Source organism: Elephas maximus, chromosome 25 (genome assembly GCF_024166365.1).
Source record: "Elephas maximus indicus isolate mEleMax1 chromosome 25, mEleMax1 primary haplotype, whole genome shotgun sequence".
Lineage (NCBI taxonomy): Eukaryota > Metazoa > Chordata > Mammalia > Proboscidea > Elephantidae > Elephas > Elephas maximus.
This window is the reverse complement of record NC_064843.1, coordinates 68,681,359-68,695,416: the sequence shown is the minus strand read 5'-3', so window position 1 is coordinate 68,695,416 and position 14,058 is coordinate 68,681,359.

Genomic DNA, 14,058 nt, shown 5'->3' with positions numbered 1-14,058 from the left:
AACAGACAAACAATTGAAAGAGTTAACAAGACCAAAAGCTGGTTCTTCGAAAAGATCAACAAAATCGATAAACCATTGGCCAAACTGACAAAAGAAAAACAAGAAAGGAAGCAAATAACCCAAATAAGAAATGAGATGGGTGATATCACAATAGATTCAACTGAAATTAAAAGAATCATATCAGATTACTATGAAAAATTGTACTCTAACAAATTTGACAACCTAGAGGAAATGGACAAATTTCTAGAAACACACTACCTACCTAAACTAACATAAACACAGGTAGAACAACCAAATAAACACATAACAAAAGAAGAAATTAAACAACTCCCAACCAAAAAAAGCCCTGGCCCTGACAGCTTCACTGGAGAATTCTACCAAACATTCAGAGAAGAGTTAGCACCACCACTACTAAAGGTATTTCAGAGGATAGAAAAGGATGGGATACTCCCAAACTCATTTGATCAAGCCAGCAGAACCCTGATACCAAAACCAGGTAAAGACACCACAAAAAAAGAAAATTGCAGACCTATATCCCTCATGAACTCATAATGCAAAAATCCTTAATGAAATTCTAGCCAATAGAATTCAACAACATATCAAAAAAATAATACACCATGAAACCAAGTGGAATTCATACCAAGTATGCTCAAATGGTTTAAATTAGAAAAACAATCAATGTAATCCATCATATAAATAAAACAAAAGACAAGAACCACATGATCTTATCAATTAATGCAGAAAAGGCATTTGACAAAGTCTAACACCCATTCAGCAAAATAGGAATAGAAGGGAAATTCCTCAACATAATAAATTGCATTTATACAATGCCAACAGTCAACATCATCCTAAATGGAGAGAGTCTGAAAGTATTCCCCTTGAGTACGGGAATCAGACAAGGATGCCCATAATCACCACTCTTATTCAACATTGTGCTGGAGGTCCTAGCCAGAGCAATTAGGCTAGATAAATAAAGGGCATTCAAATTGGTAAGGAAGAAGTAAAAGCATCTGTATTTGCAGATGACATGATCTTATACACTAAAAGCCCTAAAGAATCCTCAAGAAAACTACTGAAACGAATAGAAGTTAGCAGAGTATCAGGATACAAGATAAACATACAAAAATCAGTTGGATTCCTCTACACCAACAAACAGAAGGTCAAAGAGGAAATCACCAAGTCAATAATACCATTTACAATAGCCCCCGAGAAGATAAAATACTTAGGAATAAATCCAACCAGAGACATAAAGGACCTATACAAAGAAAACTACAACACACTACTGCAAGAAACTAAAAGAAAACTGCATAAGTGGAAAAACATAACCTTACTCACGGATTGGAAGACTCAACATTGTGAAAATGCCTATTCTTCCCAAAGCAATCTGTAGATACAATGCAATCCTGATCCAAGTTCCAATAACATTTTTTAATGAAACGGAGAAGCAAATTACCAACTTCATATGGAAGGGAAAGAGGCTCCAGATAAGTACAGCATTACTGAAAAAGAAGAACAAAGTGGGAGGCCTCACTCTACCTGATTTTAGAACCTATGTACCACCACAGTAGTTAAAACAGCCTGTTGCTGGTACATTGACAGATACATAGGCCAGTGGAACAGCATTGAGAATCCAAACATAAATCCATACAAATTTGAGCAGCTGATGTTTGACAAAGGCCCAAAGTCTGTTAAATGGGGAAAAGACAGTCTCTTTAACAAACGGTGCTGGCATAACTGGATATCCATCTGCAAAAAAAAAAAAAAATGAAACAAGACCCATACCTCACACCATGCACAAAAACTAACTCAAAATGGATCAAAACCCAAATATAAAATGTAAAATGATAAAGATCATGGAAGAAAAAATAGGGACAATGCTAGGAGCCCTAATACATGGCATATAAACAGTATACATAACACTAGTAACAATGCACAAACACCAGAAGACAAACTAAATAACTGGGAACTCCTAAAAATCAAACACTTAGGCTTATCCAAAGACTTCACCAAAAGAGTCAAAAGACTACCTACGGACTGGGAAAAACTTTTTGGCTACGAGAAATCCAATCAGTGTCTGATTTCCAAAATCTACATGATACTGCAAAAACTCAACCACAAAAACACAACCAAATTAAAAAATGGGCAAAGGATATGAACAGGCACATGACTGAAGAAGACATTCAGGTGGCTAACAGATACATGAGGAAATGCTCATGGTCATTAACCATCAGAGAAATGCCAATCAAAACTACAATGAGATACCATCTCACTGCCACAAGGCTAGCATTAGTCCAAAAAACACAAAATAATAAATGTTGGAGAGGTTGTGAAGAGACTGGAACACTTATACACTGGTGGGAATGTAAAATGGTACAATCACTTTGGAAATCGATTTGTTGCTTCCTTGAAAAGCTAGAAATAAAACTACAGTACAATCCAGCAATCCCACTCCTTGGAATATATCCTAGAGAAATAAGAGTCTTTACACAAACAGATATATGCACACCCATGTTCACTGCAGCACTATTTACAATAGCAAAAAGATGGAAGCAACCAAGGTGCCCATCAATGGATGAATGGATAAATTATGGTATATCCACAAAATGGAATAGTATTCAATGATTAAGAATGATGAATCCGTGAAACATCTAATAAAATGGAGGCATCTGGAAGGCATTATGCTGAGTGAAACAGGTCAGTTGCATAAGGATAAAATATTGTATGAGACAACTATTATAAGAACTCAAGGAAAAGTTTAAACACAGAACAAAATATCCTTTAATGGTTATGAGGGTGGGGAGGGAGGGAGAGGGATGTTCACTAATTAGATAGTAGACAAAAAATATTTTAGGTGAAGGGAAAGACAATACAGAATACAGGAAGGTCAGTACAACTGGACCAAACAAAAAGCTAAGAAGTTTTCCGAATACAACCAAACACTTTGAAGGCCAGAGTAGCAGGGACGGGGGTCTGGGGACTATGGTTTCAGGGAACATCTAGGTCAATTGGCTTAAGAAAATGTTCTGCATCCCACTTTGGTGAGTGGCCTCTGGGGTCTTAAACTCTAGTAAGCAGCCATCTAAGATGCATCAATTGTTCTCAATCCACCTGGAGCAAAGGAGAATGAAGAACACCAAAGACAGAAGGTAAATATGAGTCCGAGAGACAGAAAGGGCCACATAAACCAGAGACTCCATCCGCCTGAGACAGGAAGAACTAGATGGTGCCTGGCTACCACCGATGAACTCGCCTAACAGGGAGCACAACAGAGAATCCTTGATGGAGCAGGAGAACAGGGGGATGGAGACCTCAAACTCTCATAAAAAGACCAGGCTTAATGGTCTGAATAAGAGCGGAGGGACCCCAGAGGTCATGGCCCCTGGACCCTCTGTTAACCCGTGATTGGAACCATTCCCAAAGCCAACTCTTGAGGCAGTGATTGGACTGGAGTATAAGACAGAAAATGATACTGGTGAGGAGTAAGCTTATTAGCTCAAGAAGACACATGAGACTGTGGGCAATTCCTACCTGGAGGTGAGCTGAGAAGGCAGAGGGGGACAAGAGCTGGTTGAATGGACACGGGGAATACAGGAGAAGTGTGCTGTCACATTAAGGGGAGAGCAACTAGGGTTACATAGCAAGGTGTGTATAAGTTTTTGTATGAGAGACTGACTTGAATTGTAAACTTTCACTTAAAACACAATAAATAATAAGAGGAGGCAGAGCCAAGATGGTGGAATAGACGGGCGCTTCCGTTGAGCCCTCTTTATGACAAAGACCAAAAAAACAAGTGAAAGGAGTATATTTGGGACAAGCTGGGAGCCCTGAGCATCAAAGGCAAGCTTAGACAACGAACTGAGGGGTAAGGGAAGGAAGAAGCCTTTCAGAAGCATTGAGGAGTTACCGGACCTGAATCGCGGGGAGCCCTCAGGCACCATTTCCGGAGCAGAGGCAGCAGCAGCTGCGGGCTGGTCCTAGCGTTCGGCCAAAGTTTCATCAGGGAGAAGCAGCCAGCCACACAGCCCACTCACACCTCCGGAACCTGAGCAGAATGGTGCTCTTGGCCAAAGCTAAGTACTTGCGTATATTTTACCGCACACCCCCCCACCTCCAAGCCAGCTTCAGTGGCTGAATAATAATAAGCTGGAAAAATCCATCACAGACAGCAATCAGAAATTCAGAAGATTAACAATAAAATTACAGAATTAGATAACTCAATAGAAAGTCAGAGGAGCAGAATTGAGCAAGTAGAAGCTAGAATTTCTGAACTCGAAGATAAATCACTTGGCACTAATATATTTGAAAAAAAACCAGATAAAAGAATTTTAAAAAATGAAGAAAGCTTAAGAATCATGTGGGATTCTATCAGGAGAAATAACCTAGGAGTGACTGGAGTACCAGAACAGGGAGGGATAACAGAAAACACAGAGAAAATTGTTGAAGATTTGTTAGCAGAAAACTTCCCTGATATTGTGAAAGATGAGAAGATATCTATCCAGGATGCTCATTGAACTCCAAATAAGGTAGATCTTAAAAGAAAGTCACCAAGACATATTATAATCAAGCTTGCCAAAACCAAAGATAAAGAGACAATTATAAGAGCAGCGAGGGATAAACGAAAAGTTACCTACAAAGGAGAGCCAATAAGAATAAGCTTGGACTACTTGGCAGAAACGATGCAGGCAAGAAGCCAATGGGATGACATATTTAAAAAATTGAAGGAAAAAAATTGCCTGCCAAGAATTATATATCCATCAAAACTCTCTCTTAAATATGAAGGTGAAATTAAAACTTTTCCAGATAAACACAAGTTTCGGGAATTTGTAAAAACCAAACCAAAACTACAAGAAATACTAAAGGGAGTTCTTTGGTTAGAAAATCAGTAATATCACGTATCAACCCAAGACTAGAACACTGGACAGAGCAACCAGAAGTCAACCCAGACAGGGAAATCCAAAAAAAAAAACAAAGCAAGATTAAAAAAAAAAAAAAAAAAAAAAAGCCCAACACAGGGCAATGATGATGTTATTATATAAATGAAAAAAAAATTGAAGACAACATTAAAATAATAAAGAGGAACTAAGAAATGTAATCATATATCTTCCATATGGAGAGGAAGATATGGTGATACAAAGAAATAAATGTTAGTTTTAAATTTAGAAAAATAGGGGTAAATAATAAGGTAACCACAAAGGAGACAAACTATCCTACTCATCAAAATAAAATACAAGGGAAAAATACAGACTCAGCAGAAAAAAAAAATCAACAACAACAAATATGAGGAAAGGACAATATATAAAGAAAATCTACTCAGCACATAAAATCAAGTGGGAAAAAGAAACTGTCAACACACAAAAAAGGACATCAAAATGATAGCACTAAATTCATACCTATCCATAATTACCCTGAATGTAAATGGACTAAATGCACCAGTAAAGAGACAGAGTGGCAAGATGGATTTAAAAACAAGATCCACCTATACGCTGCCTACAAGAGACACGCCTTAGAGACACAAACTAAAACTCAAAGGATGGAAAAAGATATATCAAGCAAACAACAATCAAAAAAGAGCACGAGTGGCAATATTAATTTCTGCCAGACATCCCACTCCTTGGAATATATCCTAGAGAAATAAGAGCCTTTACAAGAACAGATATATGCACACCCATGTTTATCGCAGCACTGTTTACAATAGCAAAAAGATGGAAGCCACCAAGGTGCCCATCAACAGATGAATGGATAAATAAATTATGGTATATTCACACAATGGAATAGTATGCATCGATAAAGAACAGTGAGGAATCTGTGAACATTTCATAACATGGAGGAACCTGGAAGGCATTATGCTGAGTGAAATCAGTCAGTTGCAAAAGGGCAGATATTGTATAAGACTACTATTATAAGAACTTGAGAAATAGTTTAAACTGAGAAGAAAACATTCTTTTGTGGTTACGAGATTGGGGAGGGAGGGAGGGAGGGAGGGGGCATTCACTAATTAGACAGTAGATGAGAACTACTTTAGGTAAGGGAAAGACAGCACACAACACAGGGAAGGTCAGCACAATTGGACTAAACCAAAAGCAAAGAAGTTTCCTGAATAAACTGCATGCTTCGAAGGCCAGCGTAGCAGAGGCGGGGTCTGGGGACCATGGTTTCAGGGGACATCTAAGTCAATTGGCATAATAAAATCTATTAAGAAAACATTCTGCATTCCACTTTGGAGAGTGGCGTCTGGGGTCTTAAATGCTAGCAAGTGGGCATCTAAGATGCATCAATTGGTCTCAACCCACCTGGAGCAAAGGAGAATGAAGAACACCAAGAACACAAGGTGATTGCGAGCCCAAGAGACAGAAAGGGCCACATGAACCAGAGACTATATCGTCCTGTGTCCAGAAGAACTAGATGGTGCCCGGCTACAACCCATGACAGCCCTGACAGGGAACACAACAGAGAACCCCTGAGGAAGCAGGAGAGCGGTGGGATGCAGACCCCAAATTCTCATAAGACCAGACTTAATGGCCTGACTGAGACTAGAAGGACCCCGGTGGTCATGGCCCTCGGACCTTCTGTTGTCCCAGGACAGGAACCATTCCCGAAGCCAACTCTTCAGACAAGGATTGGACTGGACAATGGGCTGGAGAGGGATGCTGGTGAGGAGTGAGCTTCTTGGATCAGGTGGACACTTGAGACTATGTTGGCATCTACTGCCTGGAGGGGAGATGAGAGGGTGGAGGGGGTTAGAAGCTGGCAAAATGGACACGAAAAGAGAGAGTGGGGGGAAAGAGTGGGCTGTCTCATTAAGGGGAGAGTAACTGGGAGTGCGTAGCAAGGTGTATATGGGTTTTTGTGTGAGAGACTGGCTTGATTTGTAAACTTTCATTTAAAGCACAATAAAAATTATAAAAAATAAATAAAGAAAACTAATAATAATAATACACATGAGGAGTGTGCTTCTTGGTTCAATCAGATGCACAAGGCCAAATGGGGAGCTCCTGTCCAGAGGCAGGATGAGAAGGCAGGAAGGAACAGGAACAGGTTGAATGGACATGGGGAACCCAGGGTGGAAAGGGGGGTGTACTGTCACATTGTGGGGATTGCAGCTAGTGACACAGGACAATATGTGTATACATTTTTGTATGAGAAATTGACTTGAGCTGTAAACTTTCACCTAAAGCACAATTAAAAAACAAAATATTAAAAAGTCAGTTCTGCACGAAGATAGATCAATTTTAATTGTGTTATAATAACTGGGGATATTTTTAATTTTTAGTCAGCCAAAGTAAGGAATTTCTGGTCTCCCACTCCCCTCAGATGAGTGCATTGTGCATTGTGTTGTTGTTTTGAGGTACAGTCAAGTTGATTCCGACTCATAGCAACCCTATGTACAACAGAACGAAACACTGCCCTGTCCTCCACCATCCTCACAATCCTTGTTATGCTTGAGCCCATTGTCGCAGCCACTGTGTCAGGCCATCTCATTGAGGTCTTCCTCTTTCTCGCCGACCCTCTGCTTTACCAAGCATGATGTCCTTCTCCAGGGACTGATCCCTCATGATAACATGTCCAAAGTATCTGAGACATAGTCTCTCCACCCTTGTCTGTCTAAGGAACATTTTGGTTGTACTTCTTCCAAGACAGATTTGCTTTTTCTTTTGGCAGTCCATGGTATAGTCAATATTCTTTGCCAACAACACAATTCAAAGGTATCAATTCTTCTTTGGTCTTCCCTATTCATCGTCCAGCTTTCACATGCATTTATGAGGCGATTGAAAATGTCATGGCTTGAGTCAGGAGTATCTTAGTCTTCAAGGTGACATCTTTGCTTTTCAACACTTTAAAAAAGTCTTTTGCAGCAGATTTACCCAATGCAATGCGTCTTTTGATTTCTTGTCTGCTGCTTCCATGGGCTTTGGTTGTGGATCTGAGTAAAATGAAATCCTTGACAACTTCAATCTTTTTTCCAGTGCATTAACTCATTTAAAACTTTGATACACTTCTGTGCAATGAATATTTTTCAAATTTCCGTTTTACAGATGAGGAAACTGAGAATACCTGAGGTTAAACGACTAGTCTGCTAGCTAGTAAATGGCATGATGGTTCACTTCTTCCAATACCATATTCCTTCTCCAGCTGGTAACTGAAAACACAAGTAGAGAGCAATGAGCATCAGAGAAAAGACATTTCTTACTCTGATGCTCCATGTGGTTTCATGCACCCTTGGGAACTTAGTACTATAAATTGGAGTCAATCCAGAAAGGACAGCTTTGGATATGTGTCCAACAACTAGACCCTCTCTACATGTTGTGTCCCCGCTGTGGTGCTCCTCACTGGCTGTGAAGGGTTGTGGGCACAGCAGAAGGATCCAGCTTACTCTCTGCAGCTCAGGAAATTCTTACAGCCCAGAGCACGGTGGAACACTTCTATACTGGTTCTTCAACCCTCCCCACTTCCATTGCCTTTCAGTCTGTGTGGAGTTTGCCCCTTGCAGGCCTTCAGAAGTTTCACCTGCCCTTGATCTCCCTCCTTTTCCTACCCTTCCCTTAGCCCCCTACCGCTAGCCTAGCTTTCATCCTTCCTCCTCTTCCCCACCTCCTTGAGCCAGCAAATTCATTTTGAGCTGTTACTCTGCTGCCAGTCATTTTGCCCCAGATTCTCACATCCTTTAGAGTCCCCGAAAAATATACAGATCTTCCTCTTGCTGAAATGCATGGCTGCTCACTTAATAATTTTGATGTATTGTTATGCTGATAAGACTTTCTCCACACCAGGGGTGAAAGGGAGGTGCAAAGGGGATGAGGCTCATCCCTAATAGAGGTTGGAGAGATAGAAGTCATCAGAGTGGCCTTTTCCATTGATTTAACAAACAAAAATGGAACACCTGCTGGATTCTAGGCACCATGAGGCAGAAATACAAGATAGCCCTTGCCCACAAAGGCTCAAAAGCTAGTAGCAGAACAAATTAGTAAAGCTATGAGCAAAATAAAGAGCAAAACTAGTCTTGATAGAAGCGAACATGAATGTCCTGGGAGGACAGAGTAAAGGGAACAAACACAGATAGTGGGTGGGGATAGAGTGAAGGACTGGAGTGTTTCTGGGTTGAGTACTGAAAGTTGAATGAGAGTTAACCAGATGATTTGCAAAGCCTTGGGGGAAAAAGAGCCCCTGGTCTGTCCCATTTTTAGAAAACTCTTAGAAGGTCCCTGTGTCCTGAGGGCTGGGTGAGGAGGGAGGTGTGTCTAGAAAGCCAGCAGGAGATAGGTCTGGAAGAAAGAACCTGCCAGAAAATTTCACCAGGAGTCCTTGAAGGGCTTTAGGCAGAAATGGGACAACATAGGTGTATGTTTTGGAAAGTGCACCTGGCAGGTATATGGCGATGGGAAGCAAAAGGAAATGAGGATGGTGGTCTTTGGCGCTTTGGCAATTCTCTTACAGTGGTCTTGGGAGGAATCTGGAGGTTCATAAATAAGGCATTAGCTATTGGGACAGTATGGCTAGTGTCATGGATTGCACTGTGTCCCCCAAAAATGTGTGTCAACTTGGCTAGGCCATGATTCCCAGTATGGTGTGATTGTCCATCATTTTGTCATCTGACCTGATTTTCATATGTGTTGTAAACCTTACCTCTATGATGTTAATGAGGCAAGATTAGAGGCAGTTATGTTAATGAGGCAGAAATCTATCTACAAGATGAGGTTGTATCTTGAGTCAATGTCTTTTGAGATATAAAAAAGAGAAGTGAGCAGAAACAGGGGGACCTCATACAGCAAGAAAGCAATGCAAAGAGCAGAGTGGGTCCTTTGGATCCAAGGTTCCTGGGCTGAGAAGTTCCTAGACCAGGGGAAGATTGACGGCAAGGACCTTCCCCCAGAACCGGCAGAGAGAGAAAGCCTTCTCCTAGAGCTGGCACCCTAATTTTGGACTTCTAGCTCCTATGGGGCAGTTCTACTCTGTCCTATAGGGTCGCTATGAGTTGGAATCAACTCGATGGCACTGGGATTTTTTAGCCTCCTAAACTGTGAGAGAATAAAATTCTCTTTGTTAAAGTCATCTGCTTGTGGTATTTGTTATAGCAGCACTACATAACTAAGACAGCTAAGTTTTGATGGAGAGAAGGACACAGAATCTATAGAACTCAGCAACTAACTAAATGTGTGGAGTAGATGGTGACCTTCACCTAGACGGGGAATGCAGATGGAGAAGCAGTGTGTTTTAGGATTGTTGTTGTCGTTAGTTGCTGTCGAGTTGGCTTCTGACTTACAGCTACCTCATGTATAACATAACTAAACACTGCCCGGTCCTGCACCATGATCGTTGCTATGGTTGAGTTCCTTGTTGCGGCCATCGTGTCGATCCATCTCATTGAGGGTTTCCTTCACCTGTGCGGGAGCTCCGCATTACCAAACATGATATCTTTCTCTAGCAATCAGTCCCTCCTGAAGATGCATCCAAAATAAGTGAGTAAAAGTCTTGGACAGTATTTTGAGATCCATAGGGATTTCATTGTCTAATTTCAGAGATAGATCACCAGGCCTTTCTTCCTAGTCTGTCTTAGTCTATAAGCTCTGCTGAAACCTGTCCACCACAGATGACTCCGCTGGTATTTGAAATATAGGTAGCATAGCTTCTAGTATCACAGTAAAATGTAAGCCACCACAGTACAACAAACTGACAGATGGGTGGTAGGTGTTTTAGGGAAAGATAAATATTTCATTTTGAGGCTTGTCGAGTGGTTGAGTTTCAATGTCTGTGAGACGTGGAAGTGGAAAGTTCAGTAGGCAGTTGGGTGTTTGGAATTTAGGAGAGAGAGTGAGAACAAGTGAGATCAAGACTAGAAGTACCAGTTTGGGCACAAGCAGCACATGGTTGGTTATACAAGACAGAGGAACAGGGTGGGACCACCCAGAAGACCAGATAAAGGGAGTAGAGAACCAAACCTAAAGTCCTTGGGAATGAAAATATTTCAGGGAGAAGGAAGGAGGCCCACAATGGAGCACTGTGAAGGAACAGTCCGAGGAGTGAACAGACAGCCGGGAGCACTCTGTCAGGGGAGCCAAAGGTGGAGTGTGCCAAGGAGGCAGAGGCCATCAGCGATGACCACTTGATCTGGTCACTAGGTGATCAGTGGAGTCATGGCAGTGTGAGGAATGGAAGGGTGAAGAGTCGATGAGATGTGAGAAATCAGATGCGGGGAGCGTAGACATGCTATTTTTGGAGAATAAAGACTAGCCTGTGAAGTTTAGAGTAGCCAGTACCTCTGGATGTGGCATCATGTGCGGGGGTGGTGTGGCAGGGTTTTGAGAGACAGAAGAAGATGAATCTGATGGACTCAGTGACACTGAATATGGAAAGGGCGGAAGGAGGACGAAGCTCCAAGGCTTGACTCAGCTAGTGAGGGTGCAGGCTCTTGGACTAGGCCCAGGTAGAATTCGGGCATGGCACTGGGAATACATGGCCCCAGCATACTATTTATCTTCTTCAAAAGATGGTGCAACTACGGCCTGAGGTTGTTAAGAGGATTAAATTAAGGGAATGCATAGAAAGAACCCAGCACAAAATGAGTCACTTTGGTCGCTCAGGGCAAAATCTTGACTTCTGTCCTGTACAACTCACGTCCAATCTAGAGGCCCATTCTGTCAACTGGAGCTTCAAATACCACATAACCCAATCTGACCACTTCTCGCCATCTCCACCCTGGCCCAGGCCACTGCCATCTCTCTGCCTGAGTACTGCAGTCACTTCATTTGTTAATGGTCTCTGTCTTACTTATCTAGTGCTGCTATAATAGAAATACCACAAGTGGATAGCTTTAACAAATTTATTTTATCATGGCTTAGGAGACTATAAGTCTAAATTTAGGGCGCTAGCTCTAGGGGAAGGCTTTCTGTCTCTACTGGCTCTGGGGGAAGGTCCTCGTCTCCTTTCAACACCTGTGGGCCTGGCTTTCCTTGGAAGTCTCCATGTGTCTTGGCATCAATCTTCTCTTGGGTCTAGGAGGTTCTCAGCACTGGGACCCTGGGTCCAAAGGACCCATTCGGCTCCCAGCTCTTCTTTTTTGGTGGTCATAGGTCCCTCTCTCTCTGCTGGCTTCTATCTCCTTTTATCTCTTGTAAGATAAAAGGTGATGCAGGCCACACCCCAGGGAAACTCCCCTTACATCAGATTAAGGCTGTGGCCTGAATAAGAGTGTTCCACCCCATCCTAATTTTTTTTTAATCCTGTCTCACTACCATAACAGACAGCTCAGTCCCAGATGGCACCATAACCATTGTTGTTAGGTGCAGTTGAGTCGGTTTCGACTCATAGCAACCCCATGCACAACAGAATGAGACACTGCGCCATCCACACAGTTGTTGTTATGCTTGTGCCCATTGTTGCAGCCACTGTGTCAATCCACTTCATTGAGGGTCTTCCTCTTTTCCGCTGAGCCTGTACTTTACCAAGCATGATGCTCTTCTCCAGGGACTGATCCCTCCTGACAACATGTCCAAAGTAAGATGCAGTCTCGCCATCCTTGCTTCTAAGGAGCATTCTGGTTGTACTTCTTCCAAGACGGATCTGTTTGTTCTTTTGGCAGTCCATGGTATATTCAATATTACTTGCCAACACCACAATTCAAAGGCATGAATTCTTCTTCTGCCTTCCTTATTCATTGTCCAGCTTTCATATGCATATAATGTGATTGAAAATACCATGGCTTGGGTCAGGCACACCTTACTCTTCAAGGTGACATATTTGCTTTTTAATACTTTGAAGAGGTCCTTTGCAGCAGGTTTGCCCAATGCAATATGTCTTTTGATTTCTTGACTGCTGATTCCATGGGTGTTGATTGTGGATCCAAGTAAAATGAAATCCTTGACAACTTCAATCTCTTCTCCATTTATCATGATGTGGCTTATTGGTCCAGTTGTGAGGATTTTTGCTTTCTTTATGTTGAGGTGTAATCCATGCTGAAGGCTGTGGTCTTTGATCTTCATTAGCAAGTGCTTCAAGTCCTCTTCACACCAAAACCATACAACACTGGAAATCATGGCCTATACAAGTTGAAACACATTTTGGGGGGACACAATTCAACCCAGGACATTCCACCCTTTGGCTGCCGAAATTTCATGTCCTTGCCACATGTAAAGTGCTTTCACCCCATCATATCATCCCAAAAGTCTTAAATCAAGTTCAAATTCCACCCTGGAGCAAAATTCCTATTCATCTGCTAACCTGTGAAATCTAGCATACAAGTTATCTGCTTCCAAAGTACAATGGTAGAACAGGCACAAGGTAGACACATCCATTACAAATGGGAGAAATTGGAGGGAAAGAAGGAATAACAGGCACCGAGCAAGTAAAAAACCCAGCAAAAAAAATTTACATTGGCTCTCAAGGCTTAAAGATAATCCTCTGTTCTCTAAGACCATTTGGGCAGTGGCCCTGATGACTAGACTCTGAGTGTTGGCTATACTCTCTGGATTCTGGGTGAAGACCCCATAGCCTTGGGCTTTAGCTCCACCTTCTAGGCCCACTGGGACGAATCGCCTCCCTCAGCTTCGAGCATCCCTGTTCTCCTAGGCCCCTTCCCCTGGCACTGATGAACAGCACCCCACACTCTGAAACTGAGCTGGTGAAGGTTTGACTTTTTGATATCTAGGAGGCCATGGCCGCAGCCTTTGAAACCTCAGAGACCGTGGCCGTACCCTTTGAGACCCCAGAGGTTGTGGCCCTACCCTTTGAGACCAAGGCAGCTCCACTTCCCATGCTCCTTGTCTCTTCAGCTTCTGCTTCCTAGCTCTTTGGCCTCTTGGCCCCTCAGCCCCTTGGGTCTCTTGGGCCACCTGCGTCTGCCCTGCTCGGGCAAGTGTTACAAAGCTGTTTAGCTCGACCAACGAGTGCCCAGAGGTACCTCACTTTGCCAGTAAGCCTTGGTCCGAATGCAGTCATCTCTCTCACTCCATGGGTCAATGGGTCAGCTTCCGTGTTGTCTCACACTGATAGCCTAATTTTGCTGCTACTGTTTCTCTGCCACTGCTTCTTGCCTTCTGCACTCAGTGTTTCAGCTCTCCTCATTTC